Raw genomic sequence first — 12082 nt, 5'->3', positions numbered from 1 at the left:
TCACCCTTCCAGTCCTGTTAGCGTTAGCCATTCTTACAATAAATGTTCCCTTCCCAGATTGCTTTGCGCTTTCCTGAGTGGATCCTGAGTAATGTATCACTTTTTTTGTTCTCTTCTCTCTTCTCCGTTTCCCTCCCTTCCTTTATTCTCCTCTTTGAATTTCAGGGAAGTTTCTTCCCATTATAGTTTATAGTCTTGTTCTGTTTTCTTGCTTTGATTTTCATGATCAGAAAATCATGTTGGGCTTCCTTTGCCTATTTCTAATATTTGTCTTTTTTCTTTCCCTCTGAATTTCTTATTTTTTCTTTCATGATCATTTTGCCTCAGCCTCCTGAATGAGTGCTGGGATTATAGCATATGCCATTATTCCAAAGCTTTAATTTTTTTTAATTCCCTTTAAGGTGGCTCAGTGGTAGAGTGCTTGCCTCGCATGCATGAGGCCCTGGGTTTGATTCCTTAGCACCATACAAGCAGAAAAAAGCCAGAAGTGGTTCTGTGGCTCAAGTGGTAGGGTCCTAGCCTTGAGCTGAAGAGCTAAGGGACAGTGTCCAGGCCCAAAGTTCAGCCCCCACATCTGACAAAATGACAACAACAACAAAAACAAAAAACACGACAACAACAATAATTCCCTTTAAGGCCAGGCTTCAATGGCTCCTGCCTGTAATCCTAGCTACTCAGGAGGCTGAAATCTGAGGATCACAATTCAAAGTCAGCCTGGGCAGCAAAGTGCGAGAGACTCTTAATCCAATTAATCACTGTCTAGCCATTGAGCTGTTGGTCATGTGGTAGAGCGTTAGCCTTGAGCCAAAGAAGCTTGAAGATAGTGCCCAGACCCCAAGGTCGAGCCCCAGGACTGGCATGCACACACAGGTGCACGTGCGCGCGCACGCATGCGCGCACACACACAATCTTTCAGTAGTTTCACAAAGGAGTTGCCACGTGACAAAGCAGTTTATTAATATAATACACCTTCATCAATGCCACCCCTCTCAGTATTCTCACCAACCCTCCCAACCCAGCCCTTCCCTCTCTCTTCTTATTTTTGTAGCATACACATTGGCTTCTCGACTACATTCTCCCCCTCTTCTCCTCTTCATTCATCTACCCCTTTCCCCTTGACCCCACCCCACCCCTATTGAGTACTGTTTCCTGGTGTCTATTTTGCTAAACTTTGAATTTGCCTTTCTAAGAAATTACACAATTTGAGTTTTCTCTTGTTTTTTTTTTTCTTTTTGGTTGGTTGTGGGGCTTGAACTCTGGGCCTGTCTGAATGCTGTCCCCGCATTCTTCAGCTCAAGGTGAGCGCTCTACCCCTTGAGCCCAGCGCTACTTCTGGTTTTCTAGTGGTTTATTGGAGATAAGAGTCTCATGGAGTTAACTGCCCGGGCTGGCTTTGGACCCTGATCCTCAGATCTCAGCCTCCTGAGTAGCTAGGATTATAGGCGTGAGCCACCGGCGCCCGGCCTTGAGTTTTCTCTTGACTCTACCATATTTCAATGAATATATTTGTGTACACTTGCATACCACCCAACATATTTAGTTATACGTTTATAGGCTAGATCTATCATTTCTTTTAGATTTAAAGTTTTATATATCTAAATCTGTCCTAAGTTTTTTTTTTTTTCTTCTTTTTTTTGGTGGTTGTGGGGCCTGAACTCTGGGCCTGGGCACTGTCCCTCAGCTCTTCAGCTCAAGGCTAGTGCTCTACCACTTGAGCCACAGCACCACTTCTGGCTTTTTCTGCTTATGTGGTACTGAGGAATCGAACCCAGGGCCTCATGCATGCAAGGCAAGCACTCCACTGCTAAGACACCTTCCCAACCTGTCCTAAGTTTTTCATTTCATTTCTAAGCTTTTCTAACTCTGATTCTTGCAGTGTCTTTTGTGCTTTTCATTTCTGCTGGGTTGGAGATGGAACCCAGCGTCTTGCTTATGTTAGGCAAATGTTATACCACTGAGCTACATTTCCTAAACCCCTCTCACCTCTTTTTGTGCCTGTCTTTGGGCTTAAATTCAGGGCCTGGGTACTGTCCCTGACCTTTGTGCTAAAGACTAGTACTCTACCACTTGAGCCATAGCTCTACCTCTGGCTTTTTTTGTAGTTTAGAGGAAATAAGCCTTTTCTGCCCAGGCTGGCTACAAACTGCAATCCTCAGATCTCAGCCTCCTGAGTAGCTAGGATTACAGGTGTGAGCCATGGGTGCCTGGCTGGATTTAGCCTTTTTTGAGATGCACTTTTCCATGCAGGGACTCCTCAAAGACTCTCAGAGGCCCCGGGAGCCATCCTCAGCATATCCAACGGGGTCAGCTCTGCCGTACCCTTCCATGTCTCTCTTCGGTTGTTCTGGAAGCAGACTTCTCCCCTACCATGGCCATTGGTGGGGAGTCAGGGGATTGCTGCCACAATTATAACTAGTGTGGTGATCTGGCCGATTTCCGGTGTGAAGACGGAAATGTGGCTTTGCTGCTGTGAAGTCAGTGAGTGTGGCCTGGAGCAGGCCTCACTTCGGGGCCAGGCCTCCCACGGAGGAGGGTGATGGCCCAGCAGTCTGTGTGCGGGAGCCCAGCTGGGGCCTCCTGTCACTTGGATGGCCAGGTTTTCACACGGTGTCACAACCCAGGCCTGGCAGCCTGGTGTAGTGGGCTACTCCTTTGGTTTTCCTCCAAGAAGAAAGGGGTTAAATTTCATTGATGAGGTCCTGATTCAGAGCCCTGACTTTGTATGACCTCCTAAAAATGCAAACATTGAAAAAAATTAACCTGGCCTCCAGCCTAATTTATGTAAGGAGATAATCCCCTACTTACAACTTTCATACTGTCATCAAACTCTCCCTCATTGGAATCACACCACCACCCTGAAAGTTTATGATCTAGCACTAAGCTTTCTTTTTATGGCTCCTATAAGAGGAATGACTCTCAGGTACAAACAGTGGAGGCAGCAGAGGCAGAGAACGCTGAGAGGCGGCCAGCCTGACAAGATGGCCGGCCTGGCTGCCCCTCCCGGGCTTGCACCGCACTGAACCCCACCTCAGCTCCCCTCGGCTTCCTGTGCCCTGCGGAGTGGCACCTAGACCCCACAGCAGAGGCCTACTGCAGCTCGTGGCATGTCTGAGGTCTACAGGGCAGCGATTTTCTTTGGGAGTTGAGGTCCAAGTATAAGCTTCACCCCACCAACCCCCTTTCCCACCCTCAACTTATTTTCTTGTTTGGGCCAGTGAAGAAATTACTATGAGACAGTGAAAATCTGCCAGGCACTGGTGGCTCATGCCTGTAATCCTAGCTACTCAAGAGGCTGAGGTCTGAACATCTAGGTTTGAAGCCAACCCAGTCAGGGAAGTCCATTAGACTCTCAGCTTCAGTTTAATCACCAAAAAGCAGAAGTGGAGCTGTGGCTCAAGTGGTAGAGTGCTAGCATTGAACAACAACAAAAAAAGCTAAGGGACAGTACCAAGGCCCTGAGTTCAAGCCACAAAACTGGCACAAAAAAGCAGGGTGGGAGGAGATCCTAGAGAGGATTTAAATGATTTGCTTATTTATTAGGAATCTGTTTATTTACTGGGGATTGAACTCAGGGTCAGTAGAGCGCAGGAGACAAGAAACGAGCCTTGTTAGACTCCAGGCCCAGACTCCAGGGAGTTCACTAATCATATCTAGCCGTGTGCCCCTATATGCCAAATTAAAGAGTCACCAAGAAGACTTGAGAGAGGAGATCTGCCACATAGCAGCCATGAGATGACTGATGGCCTTTCCGCACTGTCCTCCAGGTGACAGGCATTTGCCTTAGGTTACACAGAACGGGGACAGGAAGTGAGAATGGGTGCAGTGACAGCCTTCTCCGTCACCGCTGCGGCTGGCTCACCATTATCTCTGCAGAGATCCCAGAGAGGTTATTACTCGGCCATTGTCAGGGGGGAGCTGCCCAGGTCTGCACGTCACTGAGGCCTGGAGGGGGGTCCAGGCTTCTGGCTGTGCTCTTCCTGTTCCCATAAGCCCGCAAAAAAGCTTTGTGTGGCCAGGGAGGGGCTGTGGCTTTTTGTCACAAAATGCTCAGCAGTGGTCAATCCTGTCCTTCCAGGAAATGACTGCAAAGTGACTGCGGGCCAGAATGGCTCAGATCAAAGAGCACAGATGCAAAGTGTGTGTGTGTGTGTGTGTGTGTGTGTGTGTGTGTGTGTGTGTGTGTGTGTGTGTGTACACGCTCATTTGTCCTTTTTGCCTTTAGCTAATTCACAGGCTTAGCTATAGTAACCTTTAAGTTGCCTCTGGGGGGCAGACTACCACCTGAGCTATGCCTCTAGCTCCTTTTTTTTCCTTGATTGTTTTCATGGTAAGGTCTGACTTTATGCCCTTGGCTGAGTCTCCTACTTGTGTGTTCCCATGTGGCTGGATACTGCACCCCGCCACTGAGCTGCACTGCCTCCCCTAGAAGCTGGGGTAACACCTGAGCTGCAGTAGCGCTCCAACCTTGAACAAAAGAGCTAAAGGTCAGTGGCCAGGCCCTGAGTTCAAGCCCCAGTATTGTCTTGTGTGTACATGCGCGTGCACACACACACAAATGCAAAAAGCTAGGTGCTGGTGGCTCACACCTGTAATCTTAGCTACTCAGGTGGCTGAGACCTGAGGATTGAGGTTCAAAGCCAGACCAGGCAGGAAAGTCCATGAAACTCTTATCTCCAGTTAACCAGCAAAAAGCCATTAAGGGTTGCTGTGGCTCAAGTAGTAGAGCACTAGCCTTAAGCAGAAAAGCTCAGGGACAGCTCCCAGACTCTGAGTTTAAGCTCAAGGACTGGTCCCAAAAGGAAAAAAAGTACGTTTTCTGAATTTGTCAATCATTGGCTAAGGGAGCCATTTGTGTGCAACAGACGTAAAGGTAGACGGTATTCTGCTTTAAAGGAAACAATTGATGCTCTCCAGAGAACCTGAATATCACAAGATCTACACAGAGAACTTGGTGGAGGCCCCACTCTACCCTCCTACCCCAGCAAACCCCTCCACCCCCTCCTCCCCCTGCGGAACAGACACAGGAGGCGCCAGGGCAGGGGGGAATTTAAAGGTCTTCACTCCGTCTCTCTGAGGTCATTAATAGGAACAGACAAGGCTGGTAGGCATATTAACAGAAAGGTACATGTGAGAGGTGTGGGGGCTTCATTGGGTAGGGGAATGGGGAGGTGTAGAGAAACTGGAAGGGTGAGAAGTGATTTCAGGGCAGCAGTGGTACTTACGAGACACGACATTGAACATTGACAGGGTAAATTAGACTTTGCCAGAGAACCACGCAGACATGCAGGTACAGGGGCTGGGAAGGTGGCTCAGCGGTAGAGTGCTTGCCTTGCAAGCATGAGGCCCTGGGTTCGATTCCTCAGCACCACATACACAGAAAAAGCCAGGGGAAGTGGCGCTGTAGCTCAAGTGGTAGAGCGCTCGCCTTGAGCTGAAGAGCTGAGGGACAGCACCCAGGCCCAGAGTTCAAGCCCCACGACCGACAAAAAAAAAAAAAAAAGAAAAAGCCAGAAGTGGAGCTGTGGCTCCAGTGGTAGAGCACTAGCCTTGAGCTGAAGAGCTGAGAGACAGTGCCCAGGCCCAGAGTTCAGGCCCCATGACCGGCAAAAAAAAAAAAAAGACATGCAGGTACAGAGAACAAAAGGAAGGTTTATTGCTGGGAAAGGGGGCCGGCCAGACCCCTTCTCACAGGGGAGAAGTGAGAAGCAGCGTCGGGCTATTGTCTGAGGTAACATATATAACCTAGGAGGCTGAGGAGGGGCTAGAAGGGGCTAGGAGGCAGAGACCCCGGTGTGGACGTGTGGGCCAGGGGCTTCATCATGGTGACTAGGATTGATGGCTGCTGCCCAAGTAGATAAGGGTCCTGCAGCTGCCCAGACCTGAAGGTTACTCTAAGGGGCTCTTGCTGCCTTCTATGGTGGTAGCTGCCCCAGAGAAGTGCCATCCCAAGGTAAAGGTGATTATTTACCGCCTTTACTACATGGGCCCAGTGTTGCCTAGGAAGGGAGCATGCTAAGCTGTGGAGAGGGGGGGGAGCGTGCTAAGCTATGGAAAGGGAGATCATTTTGCTAACAAAAATGAACTGTAGAACTTGTGGGTGGGCGGGGCTGGGAAGGTGGCTCAGTGGTAGAGCGCTTGCCTTGCATGCCTGAGGCCCTGGGTTCCATTCCTCAGCACCACATAAGCAAAAAAAAAAAAAAAAAAAAAAGAACTTGTGGCTGGGGACCGGAGGGGTGACATTGTCCAAAAAATGTATTCATTACCTGACTTATGAAACAGTCACCCCTCTGTACATCAGCTTTATAATAACAATAAAAATAATATAAAAAGAAATATTTCTGGGAAGATGAATGGACACAGGAGACAGCAAGCAGCTAGGACACGGGTCTCTGCTGGCGCGTGTGCTGGAGGAGGCGGTGACTGGCACAAGCTAGTTCCTCCCGTGGGACTCATCCTTCGGGGTTCCTTTCTGGGAGGGAAGATAAGACGGGCCACTTGGGGATGGACGGCCTCTCACCAAAGAGGTTTTGGCTCCCGTTTCCAAGCAAAATCTCAGGTCCTTGAGATCCACTCATGAAAAGCATCTCACAGAAAGGAGATTCTTGCAGGGTAGAGGGATTTATTTTAGGATACCAGAGTTAGAAGTAGGGAGAAAGAAGACAACCATTTCCTTATCTCTTTATTTTCCCCTCCCTCTCTCCCTCCCTCCCTCTTCTCTAATTATTTCTCAGGGCCTAGGAGCAGTCCCTCAGCTTTTTTGCTCAAGGCTGGTATTCTACCATTTGAACCACAGCTCCACGTCCAACTTGTTGGTAGTTAATTAGAGATGAAAGTCCTGTTTGGGCTGGCCTTGAACCCAGATCCTCAGCTCTCAGTCTCCTGAGTAGCGAGGATTACAGGCATAAAGGCACTGCTAGCCTGCTTGGTTTGATCACTCTCTTTCTTCCTGCCCTCTCTCCTCTCTCCTTTCCTCCTGTCGTTTTGTCTTTCTTTACCCACTCATGACGTTCTCAGATTTTCACTTTTTCTTTTCTTTTTTATCCAGTCCTGGGCTTGAATTCAGAGCCTGGGTACTGTCCCTGAGCTTCTTTTGCTAAAGACCAGTGCTCTACCACTTGAGCCACAGCGACAGTTCTGGCCTTTTCTGTTTATGTGGTACTGAGGATCAAACTCAGGGCTTCATGCATGCTAGGCAAGCACTCTACCACTAAGCCACATTCCCAGCCCTCTTTTTTTTTTTCCCCCAGAGCTAAAGAACCAACTCTGGGCCTTGCACTTGCTTAAGCAAGTGCTCTTCTACTGAGCTCAATCCCCAACCCCTCAGAATGTTACTGTGTCAAAGGATAAGATGCAGTTAGGTAGCCTCAGCTGAGTCTCCTAATCTTGTAATTTAACATTGAAAAAATTATGGTAGGAAGGGAGCTTATCTGCTTTTTCTACTTCCTGGTTTTAACTTCTCAGTCTAGTTCTGTTGATAAATTTGTTCATAATGATGTAATTTCCTTCTCATCTATTCTGCTCCAGGTAGAAGGCAGCTGAGTTCTTTGGTGTGTCTTGAGACAGGTAAGGGATGATTAGAGTAAACAGCGGAAAGCCTCCTCCAGCAATTATTGGTCTCCAAGCCCCTTAATTGAAAACAATTGTGGGAACTGAGGTGTGGCTCAGTGGTAAAGTGTCTGGCATGCCCCAGGTCTTGGGTTCATGACACTGAAAAAGTACTAAAACCAAATAGACTAGAGTAGAATAGTTAATATTCCAGGGTGTGATAATTCCAGGTGACGTTCCATAGTCTCCTTCATATGCATAATGATTCTGTTGTTTTTCTCCTAGACTTTCTATTTTAGAAAATTCCTACTAGCCTCTCCTTTCCCTTCCCTTCCACTATAGGGGCTTTTCAGATCTCTCTCCTTGAGTTAGTATCAGTGACATTGTGACAGAGCTCTGGGGGAAGTTCTTTTCTCCTGGGTTCTAATTAAAGATCACTAATTGTTAAAGACGTAAAATAACTCTGCTTTAGTCAAGTGCTAGTGGCTCATGCCTGAAATCCTAGCTTCCTACTCAGGAGGCTGAAGTCTGAGGATGGCAGTTCAAAGCTAGCTTGGGCAGGAAAGTCTGTGAGACTCATCTCAAATAACCACCAGAAAACGGGAAGTGAAGCTGTGGCTCAAAGTGGTAGTGTGCTAGTCTTGAGCACAAGAACTCAGAGACAGCGCCCAGGCACAGAGTTCAAGCCCCAAGACTGACCAAACAACAACAAAACCCCTCTGCTTTAAGGAAACAAGAAGAGTTGTTTATTCTGAGGCAAAGCTGAGTGACCGTGGCCCAGGAACAGGAATTCCATGTTGTAGCCTGGAAGGTGTTCTGTGAGGCTCCATGGGAAGGAAGGCAGAAGTGCTGGGAGCTTCCGGGAGGCAGGACGCAGGCGCGGGCAGGGATTAGGAAACAGTGGCTGAGAACCGTGGCTCGGCTGTTGGGAAGAAGTCACATCCTGGACGGCTGACGCTAGCAGAACACCATGTGGCCTGCAGCAGGGGCTCGCTGACCCTGGAGCCCACAAGAAACAGCTCTAGTCTACCATGCAAGGCCCAAACCTCCCCCTGCCTGCCGTGGGGGAATGGATGACACACGCCCTGCTTCCACGCTGACACCTGTCACCGCCTGAGGTCTCGGGACTCAGCATAGCACTCCTGCCTGAGTCTGCCCACCCATGCTGGGGTGGACATTTGCTTTCCTTTGTGTTAATTGACCCTGCAAAGTCTCCTCTGTGTCTATCCTTGCTTGAATACTGTCTCTGATGAGACTAAGAACTTTCTGGTCCCAGGAACTAGTGATCTTAATCTGGGGATATATTTTGCTGAGCCAAGACAGAAAACTCATGCAGACCCCTTTCAGGAACATGTGACTTTATTTTCCTTTGATTTTTATAAACCTTCCTGCTTGATGTCTTATTCCAATGGAGGAGGCACCTTTTTAGTTTTGTCTTTTATATTCTTGCAAAAGTTGCACCAGAGTGGAAATTTACACTTTCTCTCTCTCCCTGTGTTTTCTGTGTGTGTGTGTGCCCGCGCGCGTGCACGTGCGCATGTGTACACACGCACACGTGCATGCATATATGCTGGTACTGGGCTTGAACTTAGGACCTTGCCCTCTCACTTTAGCTTCCTTACTCAAGGCTGGTGCTCTACCACTTGAGCCAGTCCTTTTGTCTTTTCTATCTGGACTGCTTTGAACTGGAGTTCCTGAGTTGCTAAGATTATATCCCAGTGGTGCCAGACTCCTTCCTACTCTCTCTCTCTCTCTCTCTCTCTCTGTTTCTCCCTTTGGATACCAGCCCTAGGGCTTGAACTCAGAACCTGGGCACTGTACCTGAGCTTTTTTACTCAAAGCTAGCCCTCTACCACTTGAGCCACAGCTCCACTTCTAGGTTTTTGGTTGATTGGAGATAAGAGTCTCACAGACTTTCTTGCTTGGGTTGGCTTTGAATTGATCTGGCTCCTTCCTACCCTTTATAGTTATTTCCTGTAGTGTTTTAATCATAAAGGCCACACCAAAGAACTGAGGAACCCATGCACCAGTCACATTATGAAGCCTCTCCCAACTAAGGCCATATTCAGGAACTCAGCCACACAAAGAGCTTTATGAAGAGGGAGGAGATTCAGGCCAGGGCTGGCAGGAAGGGCTCATGAGGGGTGGTGAGGATGGGGTCTTCACCATCTACATATTTGAAACCTTGATCAACTTTGACCACTGGTGGCTAGTTCTTTTGACAAATGTATTACTTTTTTGCAAGGTTTGTAAATCTCATAGCAATTGACATGCTTTGTGTTAGCCTATGCACCCATCTAAAGAAAGGAGGGATAGCCGGGCATCAGTGGCTCATGCCTGTAATCCTAGCTATTCAGGAGGCTGAGAACTGAGGGTCGTGGTTCAAAGCCAGCCTGGGCAGGAAAGTCTGTGAGACTCTTATCTCCAATTAACCACCAGAAAACTGGAAGTGGCTCTGTGGCTCAAGTGGTAGAGTGCTAGTCTTAAGCTGAAGAGCTCAGGGACAGCTCCCAGGCCCAGAGTTCAAGCCCCACAACCAATGAGAAAAAAAAAAAAAGAAAGAAAGGCGGGGTGAGCAAGCACTAGTAGTTCCCTCTTGTAATCCTAGCTACTGAGGAGTCTGAGATCAGAGGATTGAGGTCTGAAGCCAGTCGGTGCAGGAAAGTCTGTGAGACTCTTAACTCTAATAAACTAGTAAAAAACTAGAAGAGGAGATGATGTGTGAGTGAAAAAGCTAAGGGACTGTGCCTAGGACTTTAAGCCCTAGTACTAGTCCAAAAGAAAGAAACAAAGATGGAAAGGAAGAAAGCAAGAAAGCAAGCAAGCAAGAAAGGAAGGGTTGTGTTACACATTTTGATGCTGTGTCTGTAAGTCTAAAGAAAGATCCTGTAGCGGTTGATATCTTAATCATTTAGGTGCAGCCTTTCTTTAGGTTTGGAATGCTGGGCAGAGGGCGAAGTCCAAGACCATTCACAGGGCAGCAGCACTGTTCCCCATCTCTCCACAGGCGAGATGCTTGATGGAGACGCGGCTTCTGCAGGGGCTGCAGCTTTACGCCCCGTGGTTTGCATGAGGCTCATCCTTGAGGTGTGTGTGCTGGGAACATGGTCTTCCATGCAGGGACACATGGTAGGGTGCAACCTTCAAGAAATGGACCCTAGAATATGGGGCTCTGAGTTCAAACCTCAGCAGTGCCTAAAGAAGGAGGAGGAGGCCATGTGTGTTGGCTCACGCCTGTCTAGCTACTTGGGAAGCTGAGACCTGAGGTCACGGTTCAAAACCAGCCTGGGCAGGAAAGTCTGCGAGACTCTTATCTCCAATGAACCACCAGAAAACCAGAAGTGGCGCTGTGGCTCAAGTGGTAGAGTGCTAGCCTTGAGCTGAAGAGCTGAGGGACAACGCCCAGGCCCAGAGTTCAACACCAAGACCACAAAAACAAAAAAACAAAACAAAAACAAGAGGAGGAAGAGGGAGGAGAAAAAGGAAGGAGAAGGAAGAGAAGAAAGAAGAGAAAAAGAAGATGAAGGAAGGGGGAGGAAAAAGAAGAAAGAGAAGATGAAGAAGGAGAAGGAGCCTAATAAAAGGGGAGCTTAGTGGAAGCACAGAGACCCAGAGAGAGAGAGAGAGAGGGACAGGGAGAGGGACAGGGAGAGGGACAGGGAGAGGGAGAGGGACAGGGAGAGGGACAGGGAGAGGGACAGGGAGAGGGAGAGAGAATATACAGAATGAAGGAGAGAGAGATCGCAGGAGAGAGAGTAGGCACGCAGCCTGTCTCTCCAGCTCCCTGCTTTGGTGGTGTGGTCTCCTCCTTCCATACAACACAGCCCACAGCCCATCCTTGCATTCGCCACGAGGTGACAGGGTCAAGGCAGACCTTCGTCAGAACCTGAATCACACCGCTGGGCCTTTCAGCTTCTAAAACCATGAGCTAAACAAGGTCTTTCCTTTGTAAAGTGGGTTTGCCTCTGGCATTTTGTTATAGTTACGAGAAACATGAATATACACTAACACATGGTAACTTTCTTTTTACTTTCCTTCCTTTGTTTTGATAGTACTGGAGTTGGAACTCAGGGCGATAGCAATCATCCTAAAGAACAAATACCCGGTGTGCATTGAGACCTATTGAGTAACAATAATTTTATTTTTTGTCTTTTCTGTTTTGGTACTGGGGATTGAACCCAGAACATTGCACTTGCTAAGCAGGAGCTTTGCCACTGAGCTACATCCTAGCTCAACAATCATTTGTTTTTATTGAATATAGTTGAGCATTGAACTTCTACGATGTTTCAACTACTCAATGCACTGAAAGGCTGGCTCATTGACTCAGATATATCTAGTGTCAGTTGGCAAAAGCTCTTTCCAAATGATGACATTAACTAACTATGAATGAGTTATCATTGTATGGAAAATCCTTCATCAATGATCATGGTGTTTGCTGGGCAGAACTGGCAGCTTATAAGATCCCATCTCTGTAGAAAAAGGTGGGCATGGAGAAACCATTCTGACTTTTGTTTTGTGCCAGTCCTGAGGCTGGCAC

Source organism: Dipodomys spectabilis, unplaced genomic scaffold (assembly GCF_019054845.1).
Source record: "Dipodomys spectabilis isolate Male_0828 unplaced genomic scaffold, ASM1905484v1 ptg000051l, whole genome shotgun sequence".
Classification (NCBI taxonomy): domain Eukaryota; kingdom Metazoa; phylum Chordata; class Mammalia; order Rodentia; family Heteromyidae; genus Dipodomys; species Dipodomys spectabilis.
The sequence above is the reverse complement of the archived record's forward strand: the minus strand, read 5'-3'. Positions refer to the sequence as shown.